We start from the raw sequence: 14,481 nt of genomic DNA, 5'->3' as shown, positions 1-14,481 counted from the left end.
CCACTCCCCCACCCCTTCAAGTGAAGAGGAAAGTCAGGCCACCGATGACGAGGAGGAAGACCCAGAAGAGCCAGACTACGCGACCGAGCATTCCACCACTTAGGCATCATTCGCAACCCGGATATGCCCGTTAGTAACCCCTACGGTAGGATAGGTCGTGTACCCCTATGCGAAGTCGAGTCCTTGTAATGGTTCATATGAAACCATGTAGTGTTGTGTTTGCTTTTGATGTGTTTGATGGACGTCGCTTTCCTTCGGGAACTTGTAAGCGACTACATCACCCATTTGGATTTTAATGAATGTGTTTGGCCTTTTGGCCCTTGCATGAAAACAATTAGTGTCATACCAACCCCCTTACTAGGCATCCCATCTATATTGCTTTCCCCATCTTTCCCAATCATGAGACCTTGACCGCTCCAACAGGATGCCTGTTGTAACTCGTACTGGTACCTCTACCCAGCAGCAAGAAGCCGAGAAGGAGCCAGTCAGGACCAAACCCAAGGACAAGCTCCACCACCGCCACCACCTCCAAACATGGACATGGCTCAGCTTCTCCAAGCCTTCCGAGAGGAACGCCAAGCCAACACTGCAGCCCTCCAGATGATTGCTCAAGCTGTCAACCGCCAGCCGGCTGGGAAACGGCAATGGACGTTCCACGTTGGTGGAGTTCAAGAAGCATGCACCACCCACCTTCATCGAGACTGCTGAACCCCTGGATGCAGACGACTGGGTCCGCACCATTGAGGATCTGCTGGAACTAGTCGGATGCACTGAGGACCGTGAGAAGGTGGCATATGCTGCTCACTGTCTCGGGGGAACTGCAGAGCTTGGTGGGATGGATTCAAGGCCATGCATGCTGAGGAAACATCACTTGGAATGACTTCAAGGCAGAATTCCGCAAGGCCCACATTCCTTCCGGAATCATGGCCATCAAGAAGCGTGAGTTCCGAGCCCTGAAGCAAGGAAGTTCAGTGTTCTCTCAAGGTATGCTCCTGAAGATGTCAGCACTGATGCTGCCAAAAGGGAAGCCGCTTCATGGAAGGCCTTAACCAGACTCTGCAGTACTCGCTTGTTGTGTGTGACTACCCGACCTTTCCTGATCTGGTGAACAAGGCACTCATGCTTGAAGATAAGCGACGTGCTTTGGATGACACCCGTAAGCGCAAGATGATCAGCAAGGGTAGCTCCAGCAACCAGAAGCCTCGCCCGTGGCAGCCAGCCCCGGTCAAGCCAACCTATCAGCAGCCAAGAGCTCCTGCACCCCCGCACCAACTATCCACCCCAGCAGTATGCCAACCCCAGGCCAGCTTACAACAACCCCAATAACAATGCCGGCAAGAGCAGCAACCCCAACCAAGTCACTTGCTTTGGATGTGGTCAGCCAGGACACTACTCCAAGAATTGCCCCACAAGAAGCCAGACGCCCCGCGCCCCAATGCGCAGGACCCAGGACAAGGTCGTGGAATTCCACTAAGGAACCAAGCTCCCCGCAACCCGCCCAACAACGGCAGGGGTCGTGTGAATCATGTCACTGCTGAAGAAGCCCAGGAAGACCCGGACGCCGTGCTGGGTACGTTCCTTGTCAACTCAACACCTGCAACTGTCTTGTTTGATTCTGGAGCCACGCATTCATTTGTCACCCAAAGATTTGCATTAAAAAGTGGCATGACCCCTACACCCCTAAATAACCCTATGGTGGTACAAACCCCCGGAGCAGAGATGAGAGCCAAGATAGGATGTAAAGGAGTCGGGATTGTCATTAATGGGGTAGACTTCCAAGCAGACCTTATCATCTGAAGATCGCAAGGCTTGGATGTGATCTTAGGAATGAATTGGCTCATCAAGCACCAAGGCTTGTTAGATTGTGCCAACCGGACTGTCACTGTGACCAATGACCAAGGAGTCAAAGTTAAATTTGCCTCCAACCCCTCCTCTGCTCAAGCCACCCAAGTCAACTCTCTGTCAGAAGTTGGATTGGAGCAAGTGCCGGTAGTATGAGAATACCCCGATGTCTTTCCTGATGAGCTACCGAGAATGCCTCCTGACCGAGACATTGAGTTCATCATCGAACTCATACCCGGGTCAGGACCCATCTATAAGAAGCCTTATAGAATGGGATCCGAAGAGTTAGCAGAATTGAAGAAGCAACTGGAAGAGCAGTTGAGGAAGGGATTTATCCGCCCTAGTGCCTCCCCTTGGGGATCACCTATTCTGTTTGTGGCAAAGAAGGACGGTACCATCCGCTTATGCATTGACTACCGCTCCCTCAATGAAGTTACAATCAAGAACAAGTATCCACTTCCCAAGATTGAAGATCTGTTTGATCAACTCAATGGGGCCAAGGTGTTCTCCAAGATCGACCTCAGATCTGGATATTACCAGCTGAAAATCAGACGAGTGTGTGTGTACCCGGGGGACACTTATGCCCGGGGGAGATGATGAGTTGGGTAGCCACTTGATGACGAAGTGGTGTACCGAGGCGAGTGTGTGTGTTGCTTTCAAAAACGGATTGGTTTAAGTTGCGACCGTTATTCCAACCTTACATGCGCGACCACTCTACCCTTATATGGGAAAGGGCATTATTGATTACCTAGGCCGATACTAGCTTGGAGCCCGCATTACTAGTGACGGGGGAGAGTTGGTGCTCTCTCTCGGGATGGGGTCGTGCCAGGTAGGGCGGCCAAAAACGTTTTTATGGGGCACCGGACGCACCGTTGGTACCCTGTGCCAATGGTATGTGATGAATATGGGAGCAAGACTCCACAATTTTTAGGTTGTGAAATGTTGGGCACGGGGGGTACTACCAATCGAGTGGACTCCATGTTAGTGTCGTCTAGGGAAAGATAGTGATCGGGTGCTTGCCCCGGGTACTTGAGGTACTGCGGGTCGTGGATGACACGGAAGTTCCCCGGATCTTGTGGGTAAAGTGTGCAACCTCTACAGAGTGTAAAACTATTCAAATAGCCGTGTCCACGGTCAAGGACAGTTGGGTAAACGCTCTTGGGCTACGTCCACTTGTTTACAAACCAGTGTGTGTGTTGGATAAGTGGGAAGAACTACTTGGGTCAAGTCAAGGACTTGACATGATTGAGTTGGGTTGGTGCCCGCTCTATTTATGTTGATATCTGTAACCTGTCCTCATGGTTACTTGAATTCTCCTGATGCATGTCTTATGAGTGGTCGAACTTGTCATTGCACTCAAAACTAGCTTTCCGCAAAAATTTACCTATATCATGCATTGTTGTATCTTGAACCAAAACATGGGTTGCTTGCGAGTACATTCAAAGTACTCATTGGCTTGCCACTGGTTAATTAATTGGCTAGGCATGGAAGAACAGGAGTTCGAAGAAGAATTCCGTGGAGACGAACATGCGAACTAGGACGCTTCCCAGTCAGAATGCCTGTAGGGTTAAGGCAGATGGCATGGGTTCTACTTATCGACGAAGATTTCCGCTGCTTGTGTTTCATTTGATGTTCAGCCCTTAAGGCTTTATCAATGTAAGGCTTGACCATAATGGTCATAATTTGTGTAAGACGATATGTATGGATGTAAGACTCTTGTTATTCAGCTTTTGTGTGTTCAGTGAGCATTCATCTCTGGGATCACTATACACGTGCATTCGGTGATCATGACTTATGAGTCGGGGTCCCCACAGTTGAGGGATTGACAACCCCTCTTACGCGTTGGGTTGCAAGTATTTGTTTTTGTGTGCAGGTGTTGTTTATGTAGTGTTGTTTGGTTCTCCTACTAGATTGATAACCTTGGCTTCATAACCGAGGGAAATACTTACCTTTGTTGTGCTGCATCTTCCTTTCCTCTTCGGGGAATTACCAATGCAGATACAAGCAATCACTTAATGCTATATATTATTATCCAATGATGTATGGCTATCCTATGATGTTCAAATAGATTTGTTTTTGTCATATGGGTTGATTGATGATCGTGATTGGTTTGAGTTGTATGTTTTATTTTGGTGTCGTCCTATGGTACCCTTTGTGTCATGCAAGCGTGTGGGATTCGCTGTAGGGTGTTGCAATATGTTCATAATTCGCTTATTGTGGGTGGCCAGAGTGACAAAAGCTCATACCCGAGTAAGGGGGTTGTTGCGTATGGGAGTAAAGAGGACTTGATACTTAATGCTATGGTTGGGTTTTACCTTAATGATCTTTAGTAGTTGCGGATGCTTGTTAGAGTTCCAATCATAAGTGCATATGATCCAAGTACGGAAAGTATGTTAGCTCATGCCTCTCCCTCATATAAAATTGCAATAACAATTACCGGTCTAGTTATCGATTGCCTAAGCACAAATCCTTCTCTTGTGTTACAAAAAGCTTTCTACTACACTTCTAAATTTTATTATCTTGCAAATTACTCATAGTTTTATTCTCACTACATCTAGTTTTATTCTCGCAAACTTATCCTTACACCTACAAAGTACTTCTAGTTTCATACTTGTTTTAGGTAAAGCAAACATTAAGTGTGCATAGAGTTGTATTAGTAGTCGATAGAACTTGAAGGGAATATTAATTCTACCTTTAGCTCCCCATTGGGTTCGATACTCTTACTTATAAAGATGGGCTACAATTGATCCCCTATACTTGTGGGTTATCAATGTGTTGTAGAAAAAACTTCTGAGGATAATTGTCGGATCACGGGTTCCGGCAAAACCCTTAAGGTTCGAACACTGCGGTGCGCGTGAAGATCTCCCCCCTATCAATCCGTGTCCTAACTTAGTCTAGATCTCATGAACTAACTCGACGAACTCACAACACAAAGGACACAAGATTTATACTGGTTCGGGCCACCATTGTGGTGTAATACCCTACTCCAGTGTGATGGTGGATTGCCTCTTGGGCTGAGGACGAATAGTACAAGGGGAAGAACAGCCTCCTCAGGTTGAGGTGTTCTTGTGCTTGGTGCACTTGTGTGGCTGAGGATGATCTTGATGATCCGTCCCTACCTATGGTGGTGGCTAGTCCTATTTATAGAGGCCCTGGTCCTCTCCCCAAAAATTGAGCGGGAAGGGAGCCAACAATGGCCAATTTGAAAGGGGACACCTAGTACAAGCTATCCTGACAAAAGGTGGTCTTCGCCTGCCAAAGGTTCTGGTGGTGATGCCGTCCTGGGCTCCAAGGTGACCTCCGTCTTGCCGTCCTTCTGGTCTTGGTCTCGTTGCATCAATATGGAAACCTTTGCTTGATGCCTCGGTACTCCGCGCCTGCGCTTGCCCCCTTAGCACCAAAGAGGAAACAAGGACGCTGCGCGCGCTGGCGCCCGTCTGGTCTCTATCGTCATGTCTCATGTCACGAGAACCTCGCGAGGTTTGCCCGACCTTGAACTCTCTGCCCCTCACGAGCCAGCTAGGCGAGGATTCTCCTGAGGAGGTCTTGTGTCGTTCGCCTCGCAAGGCTTGGCCCCTCTTGAGGGTCTTGATTCCTTGTTGATGAAGATGAGCCGTACATGCCTGCTAGCAAATCCACGCCGTGGGCCGCAGGCAGGCAAGTCTGGGGACCCCCGTTCCCAGAACGCCGACAATAATAATGATGTTTCTATTTCTAATGCTGAGACACAGTCTGGTAATGAGCATGCACCTAGTGATAATGATAATGATGATCATAATGATGCTCTACTAGACAATAATGAGGAATCTGATAATGAAGTAGAAATAGAACCTGCAGTTGAGCTTGATAACCCACCTCCTAAGAATAAAAAATATGATAAAGGTGATTTCATCGCTAGGAAACATGGTAAAAAAAGAGAACCATGGGTTCAAAAACCCATGCCTTTCCCTAGTAAGGCCATGAAATATAAAGATGAGGAGGCTTTTAATTGCTTTATTGAAATGCTTAGACCTTTGTACTTGCAAACACATTTCACTGATATTTTGAAAATGCCTCCATACTCTAAATGTATGAAAGATATTGTCACTAATAAGACAAAGATACCAGAGCTGAAATTTCCACCATGCTTAGAAACTACTCTTTTTATGGGAAAGTACCCAAGAAAATTAGGAGATCCAGGAATATCTACTGTACCATGCTCCATTAGAAGTAATTATGTCAAAACTACTTTACGTTATTTAGGAGTTGGTGTCAGTGTTATGCCTTTCTCTTTATATAGAAGACTTGATCTGAGCAAGTTGACACCTAGTAGAATATCTTTGCAAATGGATGATAAATCAACTGTTATACCTATTGGAACTTGTGAGGATGTTCCCATTGTAGTTGCAAATGTTACCACCTTAACAGACTTCGTCATTCTTGATAAGCCCGAGGACCAACATGTCGATTATCCTTGGTAGACCCTTTTTGAACTGCATGGGTAGCTACTGATTGCAATAAAAGCAAGGTCACTTTTCAGGTCAATGGTAAAGGGCATACGGTATATTTTCTAAAGAAACATAGTTTAGTGAACAGTGTCAACTCTATTAAAGGAATTATGAAAATCGCTATTGGAGGTTTTGAATTTCCTCTTCCGGCTCCCAAAAAGAAATGTCAAACTCTTATTGTTGGGGAGATGCATACCCCCGTTGAGGTAACTTAGTGCTATACAAAAGTTCTTCAGTTTCATGTTACTCGAAAATAGTTTGTTAATAAGACTTGATCAACATTATTAATGGATTCTTTTTGAGGGGCATGTGGTCAATGAATTTCGTACGCACACATTTCTGTAATCTTAGTTTACCCTTTGTTATTTATAGTTTAATAAAGTAAAATGCCATGATTATCCTATTTTTTGAATTATCCATGCAATAAAAAAATTACCCAAAAATAAAAGTGCTCAAAGTGTTGAAATTTTTTAACATGATTTGTTCTGGAATATTTAAGAATTTTTGGCACTGAACACATCCTAGGGGGTGCACCTGTTGCTCACAAGGCAACATGGCATGCCATGTTGCCTTGTGGGGCCCAAAGGACCCCACTCACTTAGTGCTTCAGCCCACTTCATCTCCTACCTCCAGAAAAATCGTGGTAGTTCCCTCTCTCTCGTGTTCTTGCTTCCAAAACTGAGATTTTCTATCTCTTTGCTCGAAGCTCCGTTTCTAAAACTGTTTTGTGATATTGCTCCTTGGTATGTGACTCCTCCATTGCTCCGATTAGTTTTTAGTTTAGTGGATTATTTTTTTCTTATATTGCTATTGTTGGGGCCACTAAAAATGAGCTTTCGTGTTGAATTCTTTGGGTTCCAAGTAGTTTGAATGCTTTATATAGCCTCAAGACACTTATATGAGTGGTTGCTATCAATCTAGTTAAGTTTTGTTAAAGTATTTTTGTGGTCCAAAAATTTCAGAAATTTTCTCTTAATAAAATGAACATCTTTAGGAGAAGTTCTTTGAGGAGAAGGTCCTTGATAACCCACAAGTATAGGGGATCGCAACAATTTTTGAGGTTAGAGTATTCAACCCAATTTTATTGATTCGACACAAGGGGAGCGAAAGAATATTCGCAAGTATTAGCAGTTGAGTTGTCAATTCAACCACACCTAGAGAACTAAGTATCTGTGGTAAAGTGATTAGTAGCACAGTAGTATGATAGTTTGATAGCAGTGGTAATAGTACCAATAGTAATAGTAACAACAGCAGTTTTATAGTGATTGTAACAGCAGCAACAACAACAACGAAAGTAACTTAGCAAAGATAAATATGCGAAAGACGTGGGCATTGGATTAGTGATGGATAATTATGTTGGATGACATTCATCATGTAACAATCATAACACTACAAAAAAATACACTTCCGTGATGATACGTGTTTGTCACAGTAGGTCACGTTTTCTATCATGCATGTACATCCATGACAAATTTATGACAGAATCAAGATAGTCATACCTGTGCTGTCGTAGAAGTGTTCCATGACATTACCAAAATTATCATCACGGAAGTGTCCACTTCCATGACGATAAATCGTGCGTCACAGAAGTGCTTTCGTCAAGGGTGACCGACATGTGGCATCCACCGTAACGGAATGCCATTAAGCTATTGGGTCCGGTTTTGGATCCGATAACCTGTTAACAGCCCCGACCAATGGGGATTTTCCACGTGTAAAATCATCATTGGCTGGAGGAAACACGTGTCGGCTCACCGTTGGGACAGATGTCATCCACTCATTGGACCCAAAGCGCCTATGATACGTCGACACATGGCACGGCCCAACAGAGGCCCATTCCTATGAAAAGGCCGGCCCGTTTGACTTGGTCAAAAGGTGGCGGGCCGGCCCACGGCAAGCTTGTTAACGGCGTGTTCACATATAGCCCATTTACCGCCCGCTAACCCAGGGCCTGTTTACGGCCTATCCAAATTAGGCCCAGTAGCGTCATCTGGACCGTCCAATATAATTCCAACCCGTTTTAACTTCAGGCCCATGTATGGACCATGACGTCTTTCAGCCCATATGAGGCCCTTAGTAACCCTCGGCCCATTAACGACATGTGGTGAAACTGGCCCGTAATGAACAGTGTATCACTTTATACCCATTAACGACCCATTATTCCGTTGGGCCGTTTCCAGCCCATGTTATCTTTCGGCCTTCTCAAGGCCCATTTATTGTTGGGCTCATTTCCATTATTCGTTTACTTACGGCCCGTTACTGTCATTTTCTGCTTGTGGGCCAAATTCAGCCCGTGGTTACAGTCGGCCCGTTTGTGGCCCATTAATACGTTGGTCTATTTTCATAGCATCATCAAATATGGCCGATTAACGATGGCCCATTATGGTCGGCCCATGAACGGACGATTTCAACTCTAGCCCATTTACGGCCATAATGTGGTCTGTTGTTGGCCCATGTTTGGCCAACCGATCATACGGCCCGGAGAAGGCCCATTGATGATACGGTACGTAGAAGGCCCATTGTGTCTATGGCCCGTATAAGGCCCATTGTTTCTACGCCCCATAGAAGGCTCATTGTTTCTACGGCCCGTAGGAGCCCCATGTTAACTACAGTAAATATGTAGCCCATGGTTACTGTGGCCTAGTTTTAAAAAATAGGTTATTGCGGCCACTAGCAAGCCGAAGAAAAAGAACTGCACTGACTACAAGAAAACAAATAAACAAGACAATAAGGAAATAAATTAGCAAGCAACTTACGCTAGGCTATCACGGCTATTACACATATTACATCCACTAGGCATCAAAGTTCGCCACCAGTGCAAATATAGGGAACAAAGCAGCATATAAACGCCACAGCAAAACAAGTCTAGAACTGAAACCACTTCAGAAGAGCTCAAGAAACAATATCCTAGGTACCCATAATGCTTGCAAGATGCTTAGTAAGCTTATTAACTTTCTCTTGTTTGGCGCTTAAATCTTCCAACACTTGCTGTTGCACTAGAAAGTATGCATCTGAATTCTGTAGGGACTTCCTCAGTCCTTCGGCTTCCTGTCACATAACATCTGATCGATGTCTTTCAACTTGAAGTTGAGACTCAAGAAGCCGAACTAATTCAGGCAGCGAGTTCGAAGAGCTAGTGCCAGCAGTAGTAGCCAGTAACTCGAACACTACATCAAGACAGGACTTTGGGGTTGTCTCAGTGTCTTCAATATAGTTTTTATCAACTTTCTTGGAGACCAACAGGGATGTCTTACTATCTTGAACCTTATCTGCATTACTTCCTTTACCATTGCATAACAGGGTACTCTTCTCCAATATATAGCCGCGTTCTAAAAGAGAAACAAACAAACACATTACAGGTTTACAATGTAGTATATGAAACTCATTTTGGTAAACCAGATCAGTAGTAAGGTGGACAGGATAACAGCATGAAACAAACATATATCTATGTAGTATGGTCACTGTATGGTCTATATCATTCTAGTTTATGTTGCCAAATCAAGATAGATACAGTTCGAATCATATCTATTTAAGATAAAGCGGCATAGACAGAATATAAGTGTGGGAAACTACATAGCAATAACAACACTTGTAATGTGCATGGCATGAGAACATAACTATTTATTCAATTGAAACTGAAATCAACATAGAGCAAGTTACAACAGCAAACACGTTAAAGAAACAGGTTTAAAACATACTTGTTGCGCCATTGGAGTTTCAATTGCATCCTTCAAATTTGAAATTAGTTGGTATGAGTAAATATAGTGATGCAAGAGCAAAGTAGTATGAACCATAGCTATGGAACATGACATGAGAACAATTCTTCTTCTGCTTTAAGCGTTGACTTGGGGTCCGGAGTGGTGGTCCTCGTGCTTTGGGCACTGCAGTTGCCTTACTAACTGCTCGTGTTTGGGTGCTCTGTGGTGGAGACGGTGCTGTGTCAACGGGAACTGGGTTACCATCTGCTGGGGTTGGGGTAAGAAGGGGTGTAGCTGGTTCTCTGTCCAACTGGGTAGGGGTACAATCTGCGTGAGTCTTGGTTATGTGTGGTGGGGCTAGTTCTTGGGGAAGTACAATCGTGGTTCTATCTCCATCGACAGGTAGCATGATCTTTTCTGAAGACCGTGTTTTTACTCCCATAGATACTGCCATCACCCCCTCCAATTGGAATGGCTGATAAACAAGAAAAGTAATTGAATGTACAGACATTGTAAGATAGACAGGTGCAATGGATAGTAGGGAAGAAAACAGGGCATGAAATAATTCACATTTGTGTGGTCTAACCAAACAGAATAGCAGGACATAATTTCACATATATGATGGCTAATTAAACAGGATAGCATGACACAATTTCACATGTATGATGGCTAACTAAATAGGATAGAATGACATACTTCAAAATATGATGAATGTAAACAGGATGACATGATATAACTATACGATGTGTCTATTAAAGTGGTTGGCATGCCATAAATCGCAAGCATGCCGTCGATGGAAACATGATGGCATGATATAATTCACGGATAGAATGACATAATTCAAAATATGATGACTCTGTAAACAGGATGAGATGATATAACTATATTATGTCTTTAGAAAATGGGTTGGCATGCCATAATTCAGATACATGATGTATATGTAAACATCATGGCATGATATAATTCAAATATATGATTTATATACTAAGGAAGTGAGCAGAGGGCAATCACATATATGATGTGTCTACTAAGGAGATGGCATTCAATATCATGTATATGATGTAAAAACTAAGCATTGCAATACAACATATGCATGATATGAGTAATATAACCCTGCCAAGTTTGAGAATACACCTCAGGGGGATAATAGGACTGGTCATCTGCCTCTGAATCCTCCTTTGAAGAGCTATCTGTAACCAACAAGATATCTGCTTCAGCAGGTAGCATTGTCTGCTCTGAAGACCTTGTTTTCGCTCCAGATTTCTCCATCACCAATTCAAATGGCTAATGCACAGGAAGAGCAGTTGAATATACAAACATTGTTGACAAAAGCAATGAGAAATAAAAAAAAGGACGGCATGATATAATTCACATATATGACACTTGGCTAAACAGCATGGCATTGCATAATTCACATATATAATGCCTTGCAACAAGATAGCATTGCATAATTCACATATATAATGTCTTGCAACAAGATGGCATTGCATAATTCACATATATGGTAATTAGACACTAAACAGGTGGCATTCACACAAAGCATGTCTAAACTAAGCAAATGACATAGCAATGCAAGATACCATACGCACGATATGAGCAACATAACCCTACCAAGTTAGAGCATGCACCTCGGGGGGGATAGGACTGGTCATCTATCTCTGAATCCTCCTCTGAGGAGCTATCTGTAACCAGCAAGACATGCACTTCGTCAGATAGCATTGAATGCTCTGAAGACCTTGTTTCCTCTCCAGATTTTTCCATGTCCGTGCCGAATGGCTGATGCATAGGAAGAGTAATTGAATGTACTAAAATTGTTGAAAAATTTAACACGTAATAAAAAATGATATCATGATATAATTCACATATAAGATGACTGGCTAACCAGGGTGGCATTGCAAAATTCACATATATGATGCCTGGCTAAACAAGATGGCATTCCATGATTCACATATACGATAAAGAAACTAAAGAGGTGGCATTGACATAAAGCATGTCTAAACTAAGCTGATGACATCTTTGATGTATACAGTAAGCAATGCAAGGCACCATATGCATGATATTACCAACATCAGCATGCCAAGTTAGAGCGAAGACCTCATGGGATAAATAGGAGTGCTCTTCTGCTTCTGAATCCCCCTCAGAACAGTTATCTTCCTCTTGACTACGATCCAAAATGGTGGAGGGGGGCTGCCTTTGTGCCCACCATGGAGCAACGTCTGCATGAAATTTTATTGCCACACAAGGCTCGTCTCTTTTGCTCTACATGTTCAGTTCCGTTGTGTACAATAACTGACATGCATAGGAATAAAACATAGTGAGATTATGTAAGGAGTGCATGCACAAATCCAGAGTGATGGTAGCAAATTGTGGATAGACCCAAAACCAATGATAGCAGGCAGATAATAGCTATAGTTAAAAAATATAGATAATGGCTCCTTTAATATTTGTTTTCACCCAACATGAAACTCATAGTAGACACCCGAGATTAACTAGATAGTAGACATATAGTACTGATTGCTACCCCAATATGTACCCCACAACCATTTAAAAACTCAAGTTTCAGCATAAGTTTGGACCTGACTCAGAGTCTAATAGGTGAACACGACGATAAAGTAGCATGTCATCATATTAAGCGATGCATAACGTAAGCAGACACGGAAGAGTGTGACCTCTCTTGTGGACCCGTGTAGTCCTCAAGGTCATCTGCTCAGTTGATGATGGTAATGCAGTTGTCGTGGCTGCCGGTGGCGGGGAAGAAGATCTGAGGGAGCAAAAGATAGTCTAGAGAGCGGATCCCTGCTGTGGTGAACCCTTCCGTCGCTGGAGCAGCTGAGCTGGGGTGGAAGACAACATCACAGGAGCAAGACAAACCACACAAGGTTTTCTTTGACACATATCTGTAACAGAAGTAATTGTGTAAGGGCTTGTTTAAATTTGAGGATTCTAACAATGCAGGGATAGGAAATAGACAGGAATAGGACAGGAATGCACGTGCAAAACAGAGAATTTAAAAACACAGGATTTCTGCCAATCTGGGTGTTTGGTTCACAAGAATTGTAAGAACATAGGATGCAAAGAAGCATGGTGAGATTAAGTCAAACCACAAGAAAATGCACGATTATAATGCTATTATGCTACTATCTCTTAGTCTTGTGCTTCATGAATAGGAATTTGAAAAGGAGGACAAGTGGAAATTAAAATTCCTACGGTTTTTATTTCAAGGAGACACTAAAGGAACAAATCCTACAGTTTTCCTTTGCTCCATTCCTTTGCACCAAATTCATGAAAAGTAGTACCATAGGAAACTTTCCAATTCCTATGTTTTTCATTCACTTTTCCTTTCAAGCATTGGCGATTCTAGTAGGCAGGCTTGAGCAAGTAAAAGCCTAAACTAAAAATGGTTTTGTGCTACTTCTATTACTTTGGACCCGGGCCACTGCCCTACTAGCTCAGCTCCCAGGGCTATCGACAAATGCACAGCTCAAATGCGCAAAGATAAATAATGATGGCGTTCAGGACAGTCCATCACGGATAGCTAAGTTGCCTGGTACCTCACTGCTTGTCATATAGTAGGATAAAATAATCATATTTCCCGTTACTCTGTGTGCTCAGTGGACAATATATATAACATGTAGAGTAAAAAAGGGATGCAACAAGTGTACAACCTCTTTGGCAAAGCCATGTCGATCTCAGCGTGATTGGGTTGGCCGGTGAGGATGCTCCGGCTGACTTGGCTCTCGGATGAGGGGAAGAAGATCTTAGGCGTCTGGATATGGAGCCCGAGGTACTGCTCCGCTGTGATGGAGGGTTTCATCGTTGAAGCAGCTCCGGTGAGTTGTACGAGGCCGAGGCTGAAGTAGGACAAGAGAGACAACGTTAACCTGAGTGGAATTCTAATGGCATCTCCAATAGATGACGTAAAATACATAACCACAAAGTGCTAGATGTAAAATACATCATCCGCTCATCTCTGAACTTAACTGTCGAAACTGAATTTAACTGTCAAAACTGAACTTAACAGTCGAAACTGAATTTTGCTGTCAAAACTGAACGCACTAGAGGTGAGGCTACACGTCAGTCGACTGACTTTTTCATCTCTGATTGGTCGATTTTGCAGCCGTTGGATACGAAATCAAGGGCCTGCAGTTCATCTTCAACCTCCACCCCCCTGAGCCGCCAGCCACCACCGGCCAAACAGCGCCCCCCGCTGCCCGCGGCCGGCGGTGCGCCGCCCCGCCCGCCCCGAAAACACTCCCCACCACCGGTCCGCCGCCGCCCCGGCCATCCCTCTAGCCCCCCCTGCCGAGCTTTTTCTCCGGCGATCCCCACGCCACCGCCCCACCACCGCCGGCGACCACCGCCCCACCCTAAACCCTAAGATAGATAGTGAGGTACCTCTCTGGCGAGCCCCCTCCCCACTGCGGCTGGTTCTTCCTTAACTCCGGCAAGCCCCCCCC

This window comes from Triticum urartu, chromosome 3 (genome assembly GCF_003073215.2).
Source record: "Triticum urartu cultivar G1812 chromosome 3, Tu2.1, whole genome shotgun sequence".
NCBI classification, from domain to species: domain Eukaryota; kingdom Viridiplantae; phylum Streptophyta; class Magnoliopsida; order Poales; family Poaceae; genus Triticum; species Triticum urartu.
The sequence above is the reverse complement of the archived record's forward strand: the minus strand, read 5'-3'. Positions refer to the sequence as shown.